This window comes from Dromaius novaehollandiae, chromosome 7, assembly GCF_036370855.1.
Source record: "Dromaius novaehollandiae isolate bDroNov1 chromosome 7, bDroNov1.hap1, whole genome shotgun sequence".
Taxonomy (NCBI): domain Eukaryota; kingdom Metazoa; phylum Chordata; class Aves; order Casuariiformes; family Dromaiidae; genus Dromaius; species Dromaius novaehollandiae.
Window position 1 is genome coordinate 14,451,243 of NC_088104.1, and position 19,760 is coordinate 14,471,002.

The 19,760-nt window shown below is 40.2% G+C and overlaps 1 long non-coding RNA gene across 1 annotated transcript; it reads right to left on the reverse strand.

The window, feature by feature from the left end:
• Positions 1–1,563: 1,563 nt before the first annotated feature.
• Positions 1,564–18,533, reverse strand: LOC112994249 (uncharacterized). The gene is made up of 4 exons (XR_003261904.2): positions 18,188–18,533; positions 12,174–12,239; positions 5,751–5,846; positions 1,564–1,964 (listed from the first exon to the last, which is right to left on the reverse strand). It is a non-coding gene; the product is annotated as an uncharacterized LOC112994249 (long non-coding RNA).
• Positions 18,534–19,760: the final 1,227 nt, after the last annotated feature.

Below are 19,760 nucleotides of genomic sequence, written 5' to 3' on the forward strand. Positions count from 1 at the left end.
TTTAAATTCAGGCAATTTCTTTTCCTCCTCACTGAGGTCTAGGTAGAAGCCAAGTTTTAAACAAAGCAGTTCAGTCAATTATCTGCAAAAATTATTATAAAACAAAGGGCTATCTTAATTTTCTGTAAAACCAATATTTGTAAAACATTTAATGAAAGTGCCAAGAGAAAACTTAAACTGCTATCCTAGTTGAAATGAGTGACCTACCCTGCCTCCAGCACTGGGACTGGATGCTTCAGAGGAAAGGGTAAGAATTCCTGCTTTTGACTCATCTCAGTCTTTTCCTTCCTCCTTGTACAGCTAGCGTTTGGCAAGTCATGGAAAATGAACACCCTGCTTTCACTGTGAAGGTGTAGTCATGCCCAGCACAGCAATGTAAACTTCCCTTCATGCTGCCTCGCCATTCAGATCTCAAGCGACCACCTCTTGAGGTCAAATCTTGGCCTGTTCGGGACCCAAGAAAGCCTCAGTCTGAACTCACATACACCTGAAATGGGACTGAAGTGCTGGTGCTGTCTCTGCATCAAACCAAAACCCTGTACCTCAGCGGGGAAGCTGAGTTGCACACACAGATCTGAACATTGCCACCTCGTGTCCAGCCCTAGCCCAGTCTCTTCTTCCTGTGGGAGTTTCCAGTCCCCAGTATTCAGTGCAGTTCTAGACACCTTGTGAACACTCATTTTTGTCCTTGCTGTCTAATGCTCATATACCATTACTGCATGACTCTTTGCCCCATCTCACTTCTTTCAGCTGACCCCCTTCAATATTGCTTCAATATCCCTTTCAGATCTAGTGAGACACTGAAATTGGAGCTTAGGTTCAAAGCCATGTTAAATTATCCCAACCTTTTGAATACACAAACCTGGATGAAAAGTTTTAGTGCAACCTTCCCCATCCCTTCCTTTCACCTTTCCCATCTTCTGCTACCATGATTTATGCATCTAGAGCTGCAAAATCATGAGAGAAACCTGAGCTTGCAAATCACCACATTCCATCCATCCAACCTCATCTCCCCCACTCCCGGTCATATCAAATTGGGATCTTCGTGCTCCCAGATTCCTACCTGTCACCCTGACTCGTCACCTGTGGCACCTTGCAGCAGGTCAGGCTTGGCAGCTGCAGAAGCCTGATGTCAAGGTCTACAAAGAAAGTTTTCAGCAGCAGCAGCAGCTTGTCTGGTCACATTCCCCTGAAGGCTTGCATTTGGCTCTGAGAGTGTATCTGTTGGTGGCCATGGCTGGTCTTGCTGAAAGTCATGTGTGGGACCAGCTCCCAGTGGGAAACTCATCTTTCTTCTCCTGAAAGGCAGTCCCCAGTGATTCACAGCTTCAGGAAAGTGTTCTCTTTCCTACTTCTCATATTTTCAGAAAGAGTTTGTTCAATTTGAATAGGAGTGAATTAGCAAGAGAGGCTGTTTCCCATAATTTCTATAGAATCTCCCCTTTGAAAGGAAAATGAAATCCTTTTTGTGTTGTTTCCTTACATTAATTTCTACAATAAAAAATATATTGTTGTCTAGAACATTTTTGATCTATAGATCTGAATTAGCTTTAGATTATTTATGAAGAATATTTATTTTCATTTGAAACAGAGAAAATGAGTTACAGAGAAACAGAGAGAGGCTTTTGAACTCCTTCAGCACATAAAATGTATTTGGTTATGAGATTATTTTATAATCATAATGATCAAATGAGGCTTCAGAATAACAAGTTAGAAAAGTCATAATTTACCCATAGATTGAAAAGATCTGAGACAGAATCTCTGGTTTGAAGTATACATGGAGACCTGTGATTTGTATGTCAAGCAAACACGGTGTCTGTCTTCAAGTATTCTTCCTGCTTTCCCTCTGGGCAGGTCTATTGGAAGTTGAAATTTGCTGTCACTGCTTACACCACTCTTATCCCTGGAGTACTGCTTTGGTGGCTGGTCACAAGTCTGGGATTCTGGATTTTGGTTTCTGTTGCCTGTAAAATGAGGATAACATGAAGAGGGCACAATATTTTGAATATGATGAAATCCTTAGCAACAGTGGTGATAAGGACCATGTAAATACCCAGTTAGGCTGTTCTTAAGAACAAACATACCATGTGTTCAGAGAAACATTAGCCCTGTTGTCCTAGGGCATTGCGTGGTAGCACTCATAGCACAAACAATGGTTACCAGGTCCCACTCCTGGCCTCTTCAGTTTGGCCACCTAAGGGAATACCACTGACATCCCAAGCATATTTCTCGGATGCAGGATGCTGCAGTGCATTCCCTAGTGTCAAAGTCATGTGGCCTTCAGGCATACCCTCTCCCTCTCAGTGCAGTGAATTACACAGGCATTATGTGATACAAAGACATTGCTTTTCAGATTTTACATTTACCGGCCTTCAATTTTGTGAAGTGTTCCTCCTTAGAATTTGCTAAGGATACAAGACACAAAGTATACACTGCAGAACTCCCACTTGCTTAGATCAGACCCTTCTTTTCCAAGGTAGCTTTAACTTTTCTTTCGGATTTCCTCTCTTCTTGTCAGATTTTCATCAGATTCTACCGTTCCAAGGCAGCTTCCAACCTCTTAATTAATTAATCATCCTGTGGGCCATCTAAACATACATGAAGATATTGCTGAAGTTTAATCTGAATAATTGTGCTAGATTAAAAGAGCTTTCATCGTTTCTGTGGCTAGGTACGGCACTAGCATCTGACATATACGAGGAGCTGCCTATTCGTTGTTCAGTCCCCTGATACCATTACCCTCTGTGCAACCAGAAACCTCCTCTTTATCGTGTTTTAAACCTCCTCCTCCCATCTTCCCTTCATGCAAGCTTTGCTGGTCACACAGCCTGAATCAAGCTAACTGTGACTATGTGGACTGTGTTGTACAGCTTAGACTGGCTGATTGAGTCATCCCTTACGTGTATTAATTTTATAGAAGGTACCCCATGCTGACAGTGAACAGCAGCTTAAGGGACCATTATGAAAGCATTACAAGTGGTTTGTTACAGTGACGTGAAGAGAGAAACACGAACTCCGGAGAAGGCCAGGCATGCAAAGAAGGTATTCAGAGATGTGCGCGGCTGCTGTCTCACGATGGGAAGCAGAACGACTGCATCGTGCGAGCCCCACGATGGCAAGCAGAACGACTGCATCGTGCGAGCCCCACGGCTGGCAGCTAGCACTAAATGCCTGGCATAGACAGCACTGGGGCCTCTCCTCTTGGCTCCGTGAAGGCAGCCATATACCATACGGCATCATGAGAACTGTAGACACCTTTTCCTCTGTCTCTTAGAAGTACTGTCTCATTGCCAGTTGTATTTGCTATTGGGTCAGATGAGACTTACCACATATTGCTCAGACATAATTAAGCAATCTAGTTGATTCTTTCTTCTTTCCTCCAGGCCAATGAGTTGTTACTCATGGTATCGGTCATACCTCCAAACCCAGTAAGTTGCATTGCTGGTTAACAGCTCTTTTCTCCTTAAATCAGTGCTACAATCATCATGACAGATAGTTATGAACTTTCTTTTTATGCCAGGGCACTAACAGAGAATGTTATAGTTTTTTCCACATGCACGCTGCATTTTTGCTACACATAGCTCCAATCTTGGTAACTGAGACAGAGGCAGGGAGAGTCACAAGACAGGCAGTAGATGGCACCAATGTACAGCAATTAAAGGGTGCACAAAGACAGTCACAAGGCAAAAAATACTTCAGACTGCTGTCACAGTTTCCAGCCCTTCCATCTGACCTTATCTGAGCTCAAAAACCCCTTTGCTAATGATCATTTCCCCATAGTAAAACCCAGATCTCAACACCCTCAGACGTATCCTAATTACAGCTCTCTGTGATCAAAGTTTTTCTTTTTTTCCTCCTTGCATTTACCATAGTTTAAAAAAAAAAAACAGCACAAGGGACAGGAAATGGGACCTCCTCACCTCTCTGCTTCATGAGCGGGGCAGGTCGCTGTCATGTTCTGTATCCCTGTCTTCCCACCTGCTAAATTTAGCACATGGTCAGGATATCTGTGCACACACCCAATTCCAAGGTGACACTCAGATTTGGATGAGGAGAGAACTTCTTCCTGGGGACTTTTCCCCCCCGCCTTCTCTGTAGCCTGGACCATAATCTGCTTCCCAGGAGCCATCTGTGTGTTTTTTCTAACAGTGATTCCTTGCTATCACAAAGACTTTAGACATCAGCTGAACCTTCTCTCTTGCTCTTACCCTGCAGTACATTATAGTTCCACTTTCTCAGCTTTTGCCACCAGACTTAAGCTCCTTACACTGTTTTATGGCCCATGATGTGGATGTGTGAGAAGGAGGTACATGGAAGCAGCCCTATAGATTCTTGAAAGCTTGATAGGTGTTGCATGGTTGCCTGTGATCACCAAGATCTGGACTTCATGATCCAATTGATCTTTTAGGATCCAGTTGCTCTTTCAGTTCTGATTTCTTGGTTCACCAGATATTGCCTTGCAAAATGCAAAATATCTCACCTGTACTCACCACTCAGCCTTAGATCTGCAATAAGATTAGGAACTCGTGTCTTCATGGGAGCAAAAGGCAGTACAGGTAAGTTCCATGAAATTGTTTTAAATACCTATGGGCTATGCCAGTGCTATTCGCTGACTTTTACTCCTCCTTCCATATTCTTCCAAGGTCCAGATGCAGACTACCGTAACCAGGAAAGCATCTCTTGACTCTGTAATGCCCACGCTAGACAGACAATTTGCATGGTTTAACAAATAATCTTATAATTCCTGAGACCTACAAAGTCACAGTTTCTCCAGATACAGAAAGAACAACTCTAGAGTTGCAACAGGCTTTTATGGCTACCGTACAGATTTTTAAGTATCTCAAAACAATATTTTTATAAAGCACATGATTTTTGTGCAAGTTCAAAGTAATCATTAGAAAACAAGAAAAAATGGCAAAGGTGTCATTGTCCTCCTACAGCTTTTAGCTAGCTCTTCTGTTTGATAAACTCATTATTGGGCCTGTATAAGTCTCATATTCCCAACAATTTTTCAGTTTGGTCTCCCTCCTTCTCTCCTACTCTGCTTCCACTCAAGAAGGAGTTTACATTTTAAGGAACTTAAAGTTTTTTCAGTTTTAAGAACAAGTTTTAATTATAGTTTTGTTTGTGTCCACTTGAGTTCATTAGAAGGTGAGCTCCCTTTGTTTAACTGAGTCAGAATAACCCTATGCTGAATAACATTAAGGTCATTGAGGGGAATGTCTTTGGCTCAGGAAGGCAAATTATGGAAGATTTCCATTCTCTGCAGCCTCTCCAGTAGTTCTAAAAATCCTATTCCATGTTCCTACAGTGGTCCAGTACACACTACAGAGAAATTTAGGAGACAGAGACTCACTAGAAGTGCTGATTTCTTTTTTGTCCTTGTCAGAATTGCTTAAATCTCTACACTCTCTTTTCCTGTTCCATTTATTTTCTCACTAGGGTACAGTTATGAGATCAGAAGTAAAGCCATATTCATCAGCAAAATCTGTCCTTAGTTTTCTTTAACTCACAAGAAGAGGCATGCATTTGCTCGGTGTTAATAAAATCACACATAGGTTCCTTCATTCCCAGTGCTAAGAACAGTAAAGTAAAACATTTGTGAAGAATTAAAATCTACTTCGTTCTGAAACAACCTTGAAACCTGAAGAAAGATTTCACATCGGCATGTAGTTTTACACCGACAGGCACATTTAGAACATTATGACTCATATAAGTATTTCTGGGTCAGAGGAAACAGGGTTATTTACCTTTTGCTGAAAAGCCACAGTCCTTCAAGAGACAGAAAAACAGAATTAGGACATTATAGCTGGATCATCAAGACCAGGTCTCCACAGTCCCGACCACTGTATATGAATGTTAAAGTGAGAAAGAAATATATATTCTCTTTTTACCTCCCCTGCCCACCCAGCCCTAGACATCTCCAGGCACAAAACAACTCTCAACATCCATTTTAAGCTCTCAGCATCAAAGATCAAATGCTGCAGAAGTTGAACCATGCAACAGGACAAAACCAGGATAACATTGCCAATGTGGGGGCCACTGTGACTCATGGGGATTTGTGGGTGAAAGTATTTGGGTGATTTTGGATAAGTAATGTTCGTAACTGTTATAAGGCCAATATATAGTAGACAAGCTTTGTGATATACAGTCCTTCGGAAGTTGACCATGCACCATGCTGCAGAAGGAGGGCAGCTTTTGCAGAAAAGGCAAAAATAAAGGGAGCAGGGATAGAGAACTTAGTACCTGCTGGAACTACTGGGTACCTGTGGAAATACTCTTTCCTTAGTCCAAATCTGGTAATTGATTTAAACCTGACTGTATGAGGAAAACATACCAAATAGGCCTCAGAGTTTTCTTCACAGCACTACAACACACACTGAATGTGCATTCATGCCCTTTGGACTTACTAAGAGTCTGAGATAGCTTTAGACATGAACTTGAGGTTAAACTTTCCAAATACTGTTTAAGGTGAGAAGCCCACGAGAACCTGAAACTCCTCCATTCTGCCAGCTTTCCTAATTGTTGTAACATTGGCTAGGTTGGCCAATAAACTAGTGATAGCCATTAGCTCAGCTGGAGAATCCTGTAAGTGCTAAGGAGCTGAAATCTCTGACAGATGAGATACCTACTGCCTTGTAGCAGAAGAGTGAGGAAAGCTTCCGGAGCTTCCTACCATCAGGAAGTAAGAGTCCTGTTTGCCTCCACAATGGCCGAAGTGTTCCTCAGTGTGGACCGAACCTGCTAAGATCAGGCACCCTGAGAGGATTTAGCTATTCCGTGTACAAGCTATGGGATGAGGGTCCCAGGTTTCAGATGAGGATGTCCTTTTGATAATGTATCCTGGGCAAGTGATTAGGAGCACTGAAGGGGAAACACCTGGAAATCAGAAGACAACCTTGCTATTACTTCTCATTTTTTGATAACTTTTAAGATCAGAAGAAAAAACAGAAATAGAGACTGATTTTGCTGTCAGGGAAACAGAAGGACTTCTGTCAGGAATCTTGAGCTGTAGCGTGACCCAAAACTAGTAACTCCTTCAGTTTCGTTGAGTGAGATGGGAGGCTGAATGGGCCCACTTGGGAACAATTGATCAATATCAATTACAAGAGACTCCTCTTGCTTTTCTAGGAATCTGCCACTGAGGTAGTTTGCAAAGGCACTGGGTATCCTTGGGAAGTCTCCCACTCTCTGAGTCATGCAGGTCCTGAAAAAAAATTTGCCTTTTTGCTATGCTGAGCTGGATCTGCCTCTGCTGGGAAATCAGAATGAAGATCATCAGGACTTTGTATCATTAAGGTTTTCCATACACTAGGGATCTCATCTGTAGATTAGCAGATAGCAGACAGCAGCAGTGCTAGCTCATTTAAAAAGATAGCAGACCTTAATTAGTTGACACTGATCAAATTACACTTCTTTTTAGAAATACAGAAAAGGATGCCACTAGAATGCTGATCTATGAATGCCTCATGTTAAAAAGGTACATGTTTGAGCGTGTCTAGATGATGTCTGTCTAGGCAACACATGATATCCTTCAAGTCACATACGTGCAAGGTGCCCCTTCTACCCCTCTAGGATAATTCCTCTCCGTCATCCCTGCCCAGCAGGCTTGGAGGGGCTACAATTTCTCTGGCAGAGAGTAAGAAGTTTTTTGAATAGAGACTACTAAAAGGCCTTGAAGATCAGGTTGGGCAGGGAACAATCAGCTAGTTTAGCTTTGTCAGAGCAGGAGGATGAAATAAAGGCAGGCAACTGCTATTCTGGCTCTTGCATATGCTCAGTAGCTAGACCTAGTTAGAAAAATATACTCTGACGTTCAAGGCAATATAATCCTTTTGTCAGATGAGTGGTTTGGTGAGGACAGTATACTCTGACAGTGATAGATCCAGTGGAGTAAAGAGTGTCCTCTATAACCCAGCAACGGCATGGCAGTTTGTGGAGAACATTGGGCTTATACTGTTCTACCAATGTGGAAAAAACACCTAAATTAGGATCTATAGTTGTGACAACTTCGTGTCACTAAGGTGTCCTGGGGGATGGTAAGAGATAGATGAATATCTAAGGTGAATATCTAAGGTGAATATCTTTCCCTAAGATTCAAAGCATAAAGCAGAGTGATACGGCACTTCCCACAGGAAAAGCAGCAGTATCAGGCAGCCTAGCATGCCTGCTCTGCTACCAAGATATTATCATCTCCTAAAGATGATATAGACATCAGCTTCAATGTTTGTAGGAAGGCAGATAGGGAATATTGGATCAAATCTGCTTGTCTGCTCAGCCTTAAAGTGCCTGCTGCAATTGGTATTGACGTTAAAAATTTAGCACTCCTATTGAACTGGCAGAGTGCCTTGTCCCATAAAGATCTTTGACCAATACCCAAGTCTTAAGTTCCATCAAGAGCATCAGAATCACTGTTGTCCCACCCAAGGCTAAAATCTCAGAGCATCAGTTAATACAAGGAAGGGTGAAATCTAAACTCTCACTCCCACCTGTGTCATTAGAGGGACAATTTTTTAGCCTGATTATGATCCTTCTGTGTGTGTAAGGATATTTATTTTGTCTTCAGTGCCTTCAGTGGTTCCAAAAAGAGCACTAGTTCTGAGTGCCTAGCAGAAAAAGTCTAGGAAGTCCCTTTGAAGAGTGAGTTGGAATGGAAGGAACTTTTTTTAGGAGACATGAAGTCACACCTACTATCTACCCAGAGCTCTTAATCAAACACATGGTGCACAGACTAAATTAGAACATGGGAACAGCTAAGGATCAGGGCATGATCAAAGGTCCAGCTAACCAAGCCTCATGTGTCTGACACTGATAAAAAGCAGATACCCAGGAAAGAATAAAAGAGGCAGGTAACAAATGCATGTGCTAGTGCTGTCCTTGGATCCAATGATTTCTAGCTTACAGTAGCTCAACTAGAGGTTGTTTCCATGAATGTAATAATGCTCGATCAACTTCATTTTCTTGAATTTGTCTAGCCTTTCCTTGAATTTTGTAGCATGGATTGCTGTGGATTAATTATACATTATCTGAAGAACCACTTTTCCCAGAAACCATCCTGTATCTCCACCAGTCATTGTTGTCCTTCTCTAAACCTTTTTCAGTTTTACTCTAACAGCAAACTTTGTCACCTAACTATTTACTTCTTCCTGGTGCTTCATTAACATGTTGAACAGCACAAGTCCCAGAACAGATCCCTGAAGTAGTCCAATATGAATCTGGCCATTTACTCCTTCTCTCTATTTTATACCTTCAACCCTATTTTAATTCATGCAAGGGCCTTCCCTCTTCTCCCACTGTTGCTTAGTTCCCATAAAAGCCTTGTAAAAAGCTTTTTAGACATGCAAATAGTCTATATGAACTGGCTTTCCCTCATCCGCATGCTTGCTGACCCCTTCAAAGAACCCCAATAAGTTTGTGACACATGAGCACAAATAGTTCATTTAGCTTTAGCTTTACAATTCTCTGTCCATCAGATTCTCTGGCCAGTTTCCTTATCCTGATGTATCTGATGTAAAATCTGCTTTTAGACTTGACACCCTTTGTTAATGGTTCCTAGGATGCTGAATCAAAGTACTCTGTGGTCACTACTGCAGAGCAGCTCTTTGACTATGATATTTTGACTTCTCCATGATCTATTCCTTCAGTCATACCTCCAAGATATTTAAATTCTCAATAAATTTGCAGATGGTACTTTTTTCACTTCCTTTTCTGAGGCAAATAAGATACTTATACTCATCAGTTGTGGGCAGACAACTTGACATAAAAGGCAGGGTTCAAAGCCTGAAATTTTCTGCATTCTAATTGCAAAATTGCAACAAAAATAAAAGACCTTATCTGAGATAAATTGCTGTTACATAATTAAAACTACTTATATGAAAATATGTTATGTTCTAAAAATGCTAGAGGGTAAAAAAAATACAACAACAATGATGAGATGAAGAAAAAAACAGTGTACTCCAATTTTCAGGCACGAGTGGGAAGGAACTGCAGAATGCTGGGACAAAGATGTGTAGGACAAATATATCGCCTGCATGTGTACTGTTACCAAAATACTCACTGAAACACATGGGGCATAAACAACCTTATTTAGAATACAAGATTGCACACACAGTTAAAAAGCTGGGAAAATAGCTTGAAAACCTAATGAGCATCAAATGGATACTGTGGAGGAAAATGCCAGAGAAATGGCAGGTGTGAAGGCTACGTAAGATCATCTTCTATGAACAAGTCAAGAGGTTTATGAGTACTTATGATTTGTATCACTTGTTCAGATTAAAGATGATAACTCTTAACAGGAGGACGCTACTGACGAATTACATTGTCAAAATATTGTTGTTATATAGGCATGAAGGGTAAAATATGCTTAAACACACAGTTCTGGATATAGCGAGATATCTGTTCAGCTGAAAGTAAAAGATGCAGATATTGCTTAAAAAGGAGGATCCTTTCTGCAATCAGAAATGTGCATGTTGGAAGGAGACTAGTCATGTGAGCTGTGGGCATGACACTCCCAGAAGGATCCAGAGCCTGAAGGGAATAAGCCTGAAAGGTTATGGATTCTAGACCGCTGACCAAGAAAGTAATGTTACTGGATTTAGAGAGGGTGGGAAGCTATAATGGTCTGCAATTGTGCAAAAGATTGCTGCACATAGTTAAGCTAAAATTCATATTCAATGGATTTCAAATTGTGGCAAATATTAGGTTGATATCAGAGCAAACTTACTAACTATAAGGGTAGTGAGACTGTAAGATTACCCAAGATGACTGGGGAATCCCTACCATGGGAACTTTTCTAAGAGCATGTTAAACAAATATTTGTTAGGGAAGATTTAGGTGCAGTTGATCCTGTTTTCTACCAGAGGACTCTCTAAGTCCCTCCAGCCTCTTTCAACAATGTCTGCAATTCTGTGAAGCTATGCACAATGTTACGTGTTTATGAAAAGATGTTGATGTCTTAACTCACCATAAAGATTTTTTAAAACCCAAGTCTGTATATCATAAGGACTGATTTAAAAAAAAAGAAAGTTAAGACTTTAAAAACAGATTTTCCCCTGAAAATCAAAATAAGTATGCTCACATAAAAATCTGTTTTTTCAAATTTTCATTGAAAACCAAAACCCATATCAGAATATTTCTAAAAAAAAACCCCAAATATTTTGATTTAAATAAAAAATATTTCAATTTAAGAGTGTTGCCCTGGTAACCAGGGGCACTGTAATTCTGTGGTCTTGTTCTTCCCATTCTCCCCTGGAAGCCAAGCTTCCTAGCTTGTCTAGCCCTTCTGCAGCTGGGACTCCTGTTTTGGGCTGCTTCCCCTTCTCCTAAAGGTTGGACCATGAAACATCATGGTATGTGCAGCCCAAAGAGGAAATGCATCTGGAAGAGGAAAATAGGATGAAGAGGAAACCACAGTGCTGTTTCAGTGAAGCCTCATGGCAATATATTAAAAGAGTAATATTTCCAATACAAATTAACTTTTTTTTAACTAAACTATTTGGCTACTCTTAGAAAACAAATAGCTGCTCCCTCCACTCCCATAGATGGCTTCAGGAGGACGCCAAAGCAATTCCTGACAAGCTCCTGAGAGCACCCTTCATCTCTCTCATGCATTGCAAGGAATTAGCTTATTCTGTTATTTGTGACTACTTCAGTATACTTCAAATGAAGGGGCTGTTTTTGCCAGCATTCACTGCAGCCATTGGAAGTGTCAATATTGTGAGCTTCTCCTAAAGCAAGATACAGTCGCAGCCAGGCTGCGCTTGGGGGCTCAGCCCTATGCACAAAAATGGGAAAACAAACCACGGATAAAACAAACATACCTTCGTCTCAATTCAATGAGAAGTCTATTGCTCCTTATTAATAATGTCTCTTCCAGATGAATGATCCAGTGGGACAGCAATTTCACTGTCCTACATTCACATTTCAGAGGGGGACTCTAAAAGGAACAGCTGGTTGGCTTCATGGAATAGGCCAGCAACTCTAGCGGAGCCCGGAGGGGCATTTTAAACAATATACTTCAATAACAGCTTCGTGTTCAGGTGAACTACAGTGCCCCACCTAAATATTTGACCTGAAGTTGCCACTGAGCAGGCTCTCCAGGCTGACTTCTTTGATGGATCAATTTGGAATGTGTTAATGGCATTACTCAGCACAATAAATAAAATGCAACTCACCTTAACATTTCTTGGAAGTAGTCATGGAGTTTATGACACCCAGTGGGAACAGCAAGAGAGGGTCATCTGGAAGGAACGGTGAAGCATGCTGAGTACTCACAGGGGAAATTTCAAGAAACAGATGGAGAAAATATCAGAGTTCTCTGTAGCCTCCAAGGAACAGATGAAAAACTTTTGGGTCAATAAGCCAGAGAGTGAAAGACTCAGAGACCCAGCTTTGTGGTCGGATTATCTAGTCCATGTACTGAGAAATGCTAATGATCCCCTAGATCCTCCAGTCTTCATGGGTGCAAAACTTTGAAAACTTCTGAGGTGAAGCAGTCTCATGTTATTTATGGGAAATCAAAAATGATTCGTTAAGTTAAAAGGAAGACATTCTAACCTTGAAAGAACTTCAGAAGGAATCTGATTCTTCCTTTCTTTTTTAGATGATAAAATCAGTAAGGGAGACAATTTTTTTACCTGATCATCAGATATATTACTGAAGACCCAATTAGTGCAGAAGAGCAACACAATAACAATTTTAGATGGACGTGCCATTCATAGCTGTTACATTACCCAAAGGATCTTTCATACGAATGCTCCAGACTGAATAGCATGTGCATACACATTCCAGTCATGGGGTCCAAAACAAATTAGGAAGCTAATATGCACCCTCCATTGGGATTTAATTGACCATTAGTTTCCTAGGTTCTGAAAAATCATGTCATTATATCTAACTTATTTCTACATTGCTTTTTACCCCCACAGGATCCTAGTGCTATATACATTAAAAAAAAATGCATCCTCCACCACAAAAATGCAATTGCCTTTGGAGGGTGGAAGCTTCTACCCAGCAACACTCCACAACTGGCATGGACATTTTTATTCAGGAACTGAAAAATGCTGTATCTTACTTCAATTACAAGAAGAATGTAGGTCAGACAAACATAATTACCAATTATAGAGTTTAGATGAAGATGTGTCAGTAACAAGCTCACTGCTGGGAAACAGTATAGCAAGTTCTTAATAATAAATTTCCTTTAGACATCAGCCTCTCCCTGAAGAGTCACACCAATACAATGTAGTAGAAGTATAATAAAATCCCTTCAAACTCCTAGAGGGAGTTTATTTTTTGGAAAAATAAAAAAGGAAGATAAAAAATGAAAGTAATTATAATTTCAAGGCTAACTGCAGTCATTCCAAAACCAACACCTTTTCATGAGCAAGTTCCTTGAATTTTAGCAGACGAACAAGTCCCACAACATAGAAAACTGCAGCTCAGTTTTATAGTTTACATGAATAACAACTCCCTAGGAGTACAATACCTCTAAATGCCAAACTGGTGGATCGGCTCAGTACTGACTTGGAAGTTCAAGTGCCAGTAATGGACTCATGCACAGTAATGGATTCATGTATGTAACTTCTGCAGGGACAACCCAAGATTTTCTTTGCCAGTCATCTCTATTCAGATACACTTTGATCTCTGAACTTTGCTAGCCATGGCATGGCATAAGTCAAATTTCAAAATGGTAAGACTAAGGGAGTGCTGAGCTTTGTGGATTATCTGTGAGTTATTAGCCTTCCTTTACACATGGCTCTGTTTGGAGGACAAGTTGGCAACGTACTGCTAGGTTGTTTCCCTTTGAGCACACTATTTGCCAACTTCTGTATTCTGCTCAGTAAGCCAGCACTTGATAGCCAGTAACTGCAGGGTACACCCATTAAGTGGCAAAACCCAGGATTTTGTGGTTTCATGTATTTATTCCTCATGAAACAGTTAATCATGTGATTCTCCGAGTCTGAAGATTTTGCAACTGTCACAAGGCTGCACCAGACAGGTACCTCGGTCAGGTATTTGGACTTTCTTTAAACTCCATAAAAATAACAAACAAAAGGCTTGACCTTGTACTGTACGTGCATGAACGCAGGATTTAAACAGATGCAGAAAAGATCAAGAATTTCAAATAGACCCAAGAGAATGCCATTCTGCAGGAGCATATTAGGCTTTAGTGTAAAATCTCACTGCAGAAAAATAAATGAAATGAAATAAAAAATAAGTGTAAAACCCAAGAGTGCTAGTAAGAAGTTGAATTCTCTATCCTAGTCCCTACTATCTGACGCTAATAATAGATACAAAAGACAAGCCCCTGTCATGCAGCAAATGACAATGCCTTCCTATCCAGCAGCTATTGCTCCATCTTCATTTGAAAGAAATTATAGAAAAGTAAAAGGTAACAATCATAAAGAGATACAGAGAGTCAACATACCCATGCACGTATGTCTAAGAGGGACATCACTACAGACAATTCGTCCCACTTGGATCGTTTTGTATTTTATCATATATCTTTCATTAACCACCTGTAACTCTCACTAGCTTTCAGATCACATGTTCATCTCTAGAAAAATAACCAGTGGAAAGAAGCTAAAGAAATCATTTTAGGTACGGAGAAGACAGATACTGAAATACAGTTAGGATCATGTCACTGTCACACTGTTAAAAACAGCCACAGGTAATGTGATGTCTATAGATCATCAAGATCATAGTTTTTATTCTAAATATAGGAAAATATCCAAGTGATATATGCTTTACATGTCCATGGGATGCATTTCTAAAAGATATTTCTAAAAAAAGATATGCTCTGTTTCAAGCATGAGTTATGGGGCCAGATGCTGGAATCCGAGTGAAGAATTATAGGCTGTGTTTATAGGAGGTCAGGTTGGGTAACCACAATGGCCTGAAAATTTATTAATCTCATTTGAAAGATGGAATGTAATCTTTAAGTTAATATAAATACACCATCTGCAACAGTAAGTTTAGAGGAAGGCATTAGAATATGGAGCAACTTAGGCAGAGAGGAATGAACCAAACATGAGATGAGGCCAAAATGAAAAGAGGAAGTCTGATTTCTGTTATCCACCAGAGAAGTTAAGGTTCAGACCTGAATGTAGTTCAGAGATTCCCAGATCTCACCTGTGTTTCTGGAGAAATATTTATAATCTCATCAGTGCTGGATGCAATGCAGTTCACCCAGATGAGAGTAAGGAAGTGATCTGATGACAATATGCACTTATTTACATAAGGAAAAGAGATTGCATCCAACTTGAATTAATTATTTTGTAACTCATTCTGATTCACAAAGCATAAATTAACTGCAGAGCTGGAAAGTGACATTATCCTAAGAGCCCGTAATTAAAAGTGGACAGAGTGAAGACAACTGTAGTTGGCGCTTCCCAATGGCTAATATCCTCCAGCTGAGGGAAATTACGAGAAAAAAAGTGTGTGGGAGGAAAAATTCAGAGAGAAAAATATGAATGCAAATCAGAAGTTCTTTCAGAATAGAGTCCGTCAGCATCATCAAGGACAGATTGGCTAGGGCCCAAATACTTCAGTGGTAAACCAAAAGTATTTTAAAAATTCAAAAAATGGGAAAAAGATAGCAACTGAAAAAAGTGCAGAGTTATGAGGTAGAAGAAACTGATATAGGAAAATAAAGAGATTGACAAAAATTGGTCCATGATGATGGTAAGTAGGAATTTTTGCAGAGTGTTAGAGCAGCATAGGTGCATTGCTGAAAGGTAAGAGTAAAATAGTAACAGCAATGCAAAAAGCCAGACTTGTTCAATGAATATTTCTGTTTGGTATTTGGAAAGCAATAGCATGATGGTGTTTATATGAGACCAAGGTTGAATAAGTACTTTCCAGCCCATTAGGAACTAAGCAGGATGTTAAACATCATCTAGTAGAGATAAACATTTTTAAATCAGCAGGCTTGGATAAATCACACCCAGGGGTCCTAAAATATTTGACTGAGGAGAACTCTGGCTTGCTAATGTTAATTTTTAATAAATTTTAATATCAGAGGGATTCCAGGTGACTGGAAGCAGGCTAGTAGCCTGGAAAAAAAGAGAGAGAGAGAAAAAGAGAGGGAGGGAGAGAGAGAGAGGGAAACAGGAAATCAAGTGCAATTACAGAGGAACTATTGAGCAGTTAACCTCACATCAATCCCAGGTAAAATAGTGGAAAAGCTGAGACAGGACTGAACTGCTGAAACACAAAAGAACAAGATTTTAATTACTGCCAGTCAACATGGGTTTATGGAAAATAGCTCTTCTTAAATAAAACTGGCTTCATGTTCTGTCTGCAAAAAGGCACAGATGTAGCAGACTTTCTCAAGGCTTTAGACTTAGCGCATGACATACTTATTAGATAAACACTATATAACATCAAGGAAACTTATGTTAAATGGCTAAGACATGGCTATTTAACATAACTCAAAGCCCAGCTGTGTCAATCAGACCATCATCAAATGAGGATCCTTTCCTGGCTTTCTGCAGGGCTTTGAAGTATACTTGGTGCTATTCAGCATTTTCACGGATGCTCTGCAAGGGAATATAAAGTCAGCACTGACAGACAGATGGCTGACAAAAATATTAGCAGCCTGGTAAATAACGATGAGGAGAGAATACTCATGCAGAGTGTAATCGGGGTCACTTATTAAAGGCAGCCCGTTGGAATCGAAGAACACATTAATGCGGTCAGTGCAAAGGTGATATATGTCAAGGCCCAGGGCAAAATAAATTTGATGGGACCCTGTATCCTGAAAAGCTGCACTTCTGGAGAAGGATTTAGGGATCGCAGTGGGCAAGTAAGGCAGCATGAAATTCCAGAAAGGTTTAAAAAAAGGCAAGAAGTTGTTCTCATAATCCATACACAAACAAACAAGGGAACAGTGAGAGATAATGTGATTTTACCTCTACACAGTAGAATACTCCCTAGAAGACTGAAGTCCAGTTTTTACCAACTATTATTAAAAATTGGAATGGCAACAGAGAACAAGTATTAGACTGAATTGATAAATGAAAGAGGCACCTGACTGTGAGAGTTTTAGAGACTCATCTATTGAGTTTATCATGAAAAAAAAAAAGTGATGTCTTGATTACACTGCATAGTTATTTCCAGACCAGACTGTACTGGATACTAAAGGGTTCTTACATCTGGCAGAGAAAGGCATAATTAGAACCGGTGACTGGAAGTTGAAATCAGAAATTCAAAACGGTCACAATTTTTCAAACAGTGACAGCGATTAACCACTGGAACAAACTTCTAAAGGAAATGATTGATTATCCATTTCCTGATGTATTCATATCAAAATTAGATACTTTTCCAGAAAACATATTTTAGCCAAAAAAGCTTAATTCAGACACAAAGTATTGGGTAACAGCATGAAATGTAAAAGTCTATGGCATACAGGAGAGAAAATGAGCCGACTGCATGGTCCCCCCTGACTGCGGAATCTCTGGATGTCCATAAGAAAGATCTCTAATCTGATGCAGCAATGTAATCTCGTCAGGAAAAAGATTAGAAAACAATATTGGAAGAAAGTCTGACTAAAAATGAGGTGAAAATACTGAACTGAGTATAATTAACTACTGAAATTTCCCTGGAGATGCTGAGCACTCTACAGCCCTGTCAGCTTTACATCGAGACTGGATTTCTTAAAAAACAACCCCAAAAAGCAAAAGTCAGAGAGAGAGAAACAATCTGATGGAATTGCAGAAAGGGAGATCTTAAACATCAGGACACATTTTCTAGCTGTAAGGATAGCAGATTAATTACCTGCGGAAGCTGTAGAGTCGTCACCACTGGAGTTTTTAAGACTTATTTACACAAACATCTGTCAAGAATACTTTCAGTATAACTGATTCTGTTTAGGGCAGGGATTGGACTAGATGCCCTCTCAAGGTCCCATCTATTGCTATTATTTCTATCCTATGATTCAAGCAAAGGTCACGGGCACGATGCCAAAACCAGTAGGGAAGGACATGGCCTCTATTATGCGGAAGGCCTGATTAAATGATAATTTGAACGTAATAGTATTTGATGTTACAAAATTTCAATATCTGAATTACTCTATTTAGAAGGTTAAGTAAGTTTGCCTCCTTTTTTTTATCCTTCTTCTTTGGACCTGCTAGAGTCTGGGAAACATCAAAAATGGAAGTTCTAGTTATCTAATACCTATCTCAGTACTTACCTGCCCTGAAGCCCTGTAGCACTTCAACTGCTTTTGAGAAATGGTGTTTTCCAGACTATTTGAGGCCAAACTGGATCACAGTGAACTTGAAAATCAGAAGCACCACACAAATGTGGCAGGGGCTAACATGTCCTCCACAGCAGAAACATCAGTGTAAAGGTGATTCACAACCAGGGCTGTTTTGATTTTTCAGTTTGCCAGATGAACTTGAAGGCAGAAGAAGCACTCACACTGCCCTGAAGTGAAGTTCATGTGTGTGTTTCTTGATGAGGGGAAAAAAAAAAGATATTTATATCGGGCTGAATAAACTGTTCTGTTTGATTTGAAATTGTTTTCTCTTTGTGGTCTATTGCATATAAACAAAAATTTAGGGATTTTTTTTCTTGCAATGTCAACCCATAGCTGCATTTTTGGGGTGGTAGAGAAATGATACACCTTCCTCCCCACAAATTTTCATGTCTCTGTTCAGAGTTTTCTATGTATTTCAGCTTCAATAGCTATATTGCTGGATTCAGAAAGCATTAGGATGCATCAGAAAATCGTGGCTCTTCAGATTGGCCAGACCCATCCCGCAATGGAAAAGCCCAGGGAAGCTCAATGAAAGGAATTCACCTCTGGAAGTTTCCCTGAAAAAAAGTCACTCACATGGTTGTGCAGCCAGTCCCTCTCCCTAAAACTTGTGCACATGACTAAAAGCAAAAAGAAAGTCCTGTCTTCTTTCCCCCTCTCTGATACTGCTCATTTAGCAGGAATTACGTTGTTTTCGGTCTCCCCTCCAATGCTGTAGCTACGCAGGCACCAGGGTGGCAAAGATGGTCAATCCACCTTTCTCCGGCTGCTGGACAGAAAATGTGGTACCCAGTAGCAGCCGAATTGCAAGACCATGTGTGGAAATTTCTTGGCTGAAACACAGGAAAGAAAGAGATGTTGCTATTTTTCAGAGAGGAATCTATATCATTACCCTTATCTATACAGTGCTGCAAGACAAGTCTTGCAGACAAGTTTGCTGAAGAAAGATAATATCCTAGAGCTCCCACTTAAGATTTCCCACCAATTCAGACACCTACACAGGACTTGATGGAAAGTTCAACACTTACCCCCAAAATACAACAGCCTCTGAAATTTACAGCACAATCACAGCTGGCTGAAACGTAAAAAAAGTGAAGAGAGAATATCACAAAATGTCAGAAAATGGAGAAGTATTTCAACCTGTGCAATGGACATATTTTCTGCATGATAAGGGAATAGATATTTAACAAAACGGTCAGAAATTCTTCACCAACTCTTTTTTTGTTGTGATTAGAAACTCTAAGTTTGGAAAGCAAGTTTTTTTCAGAAGCATGGTTGCATCAAGAGAATTTGCATCAAAACCAGAAGGGAATTTTTAGTCCAGACCAGAGACAGGAAGACTTACCCTTATTCCAAGCAAATACTTTAACCAGAAGGCCTGAGAGACAGTGCACTGTTCTGTCTAGTCTAGTGAATGGCAATCAGTTATAAACGTGGAATAGCTTAACATAGAGATTAAGAGGCAGACAGCCCAAATTTAAGATGCGCACCTGAATTTTAGGGA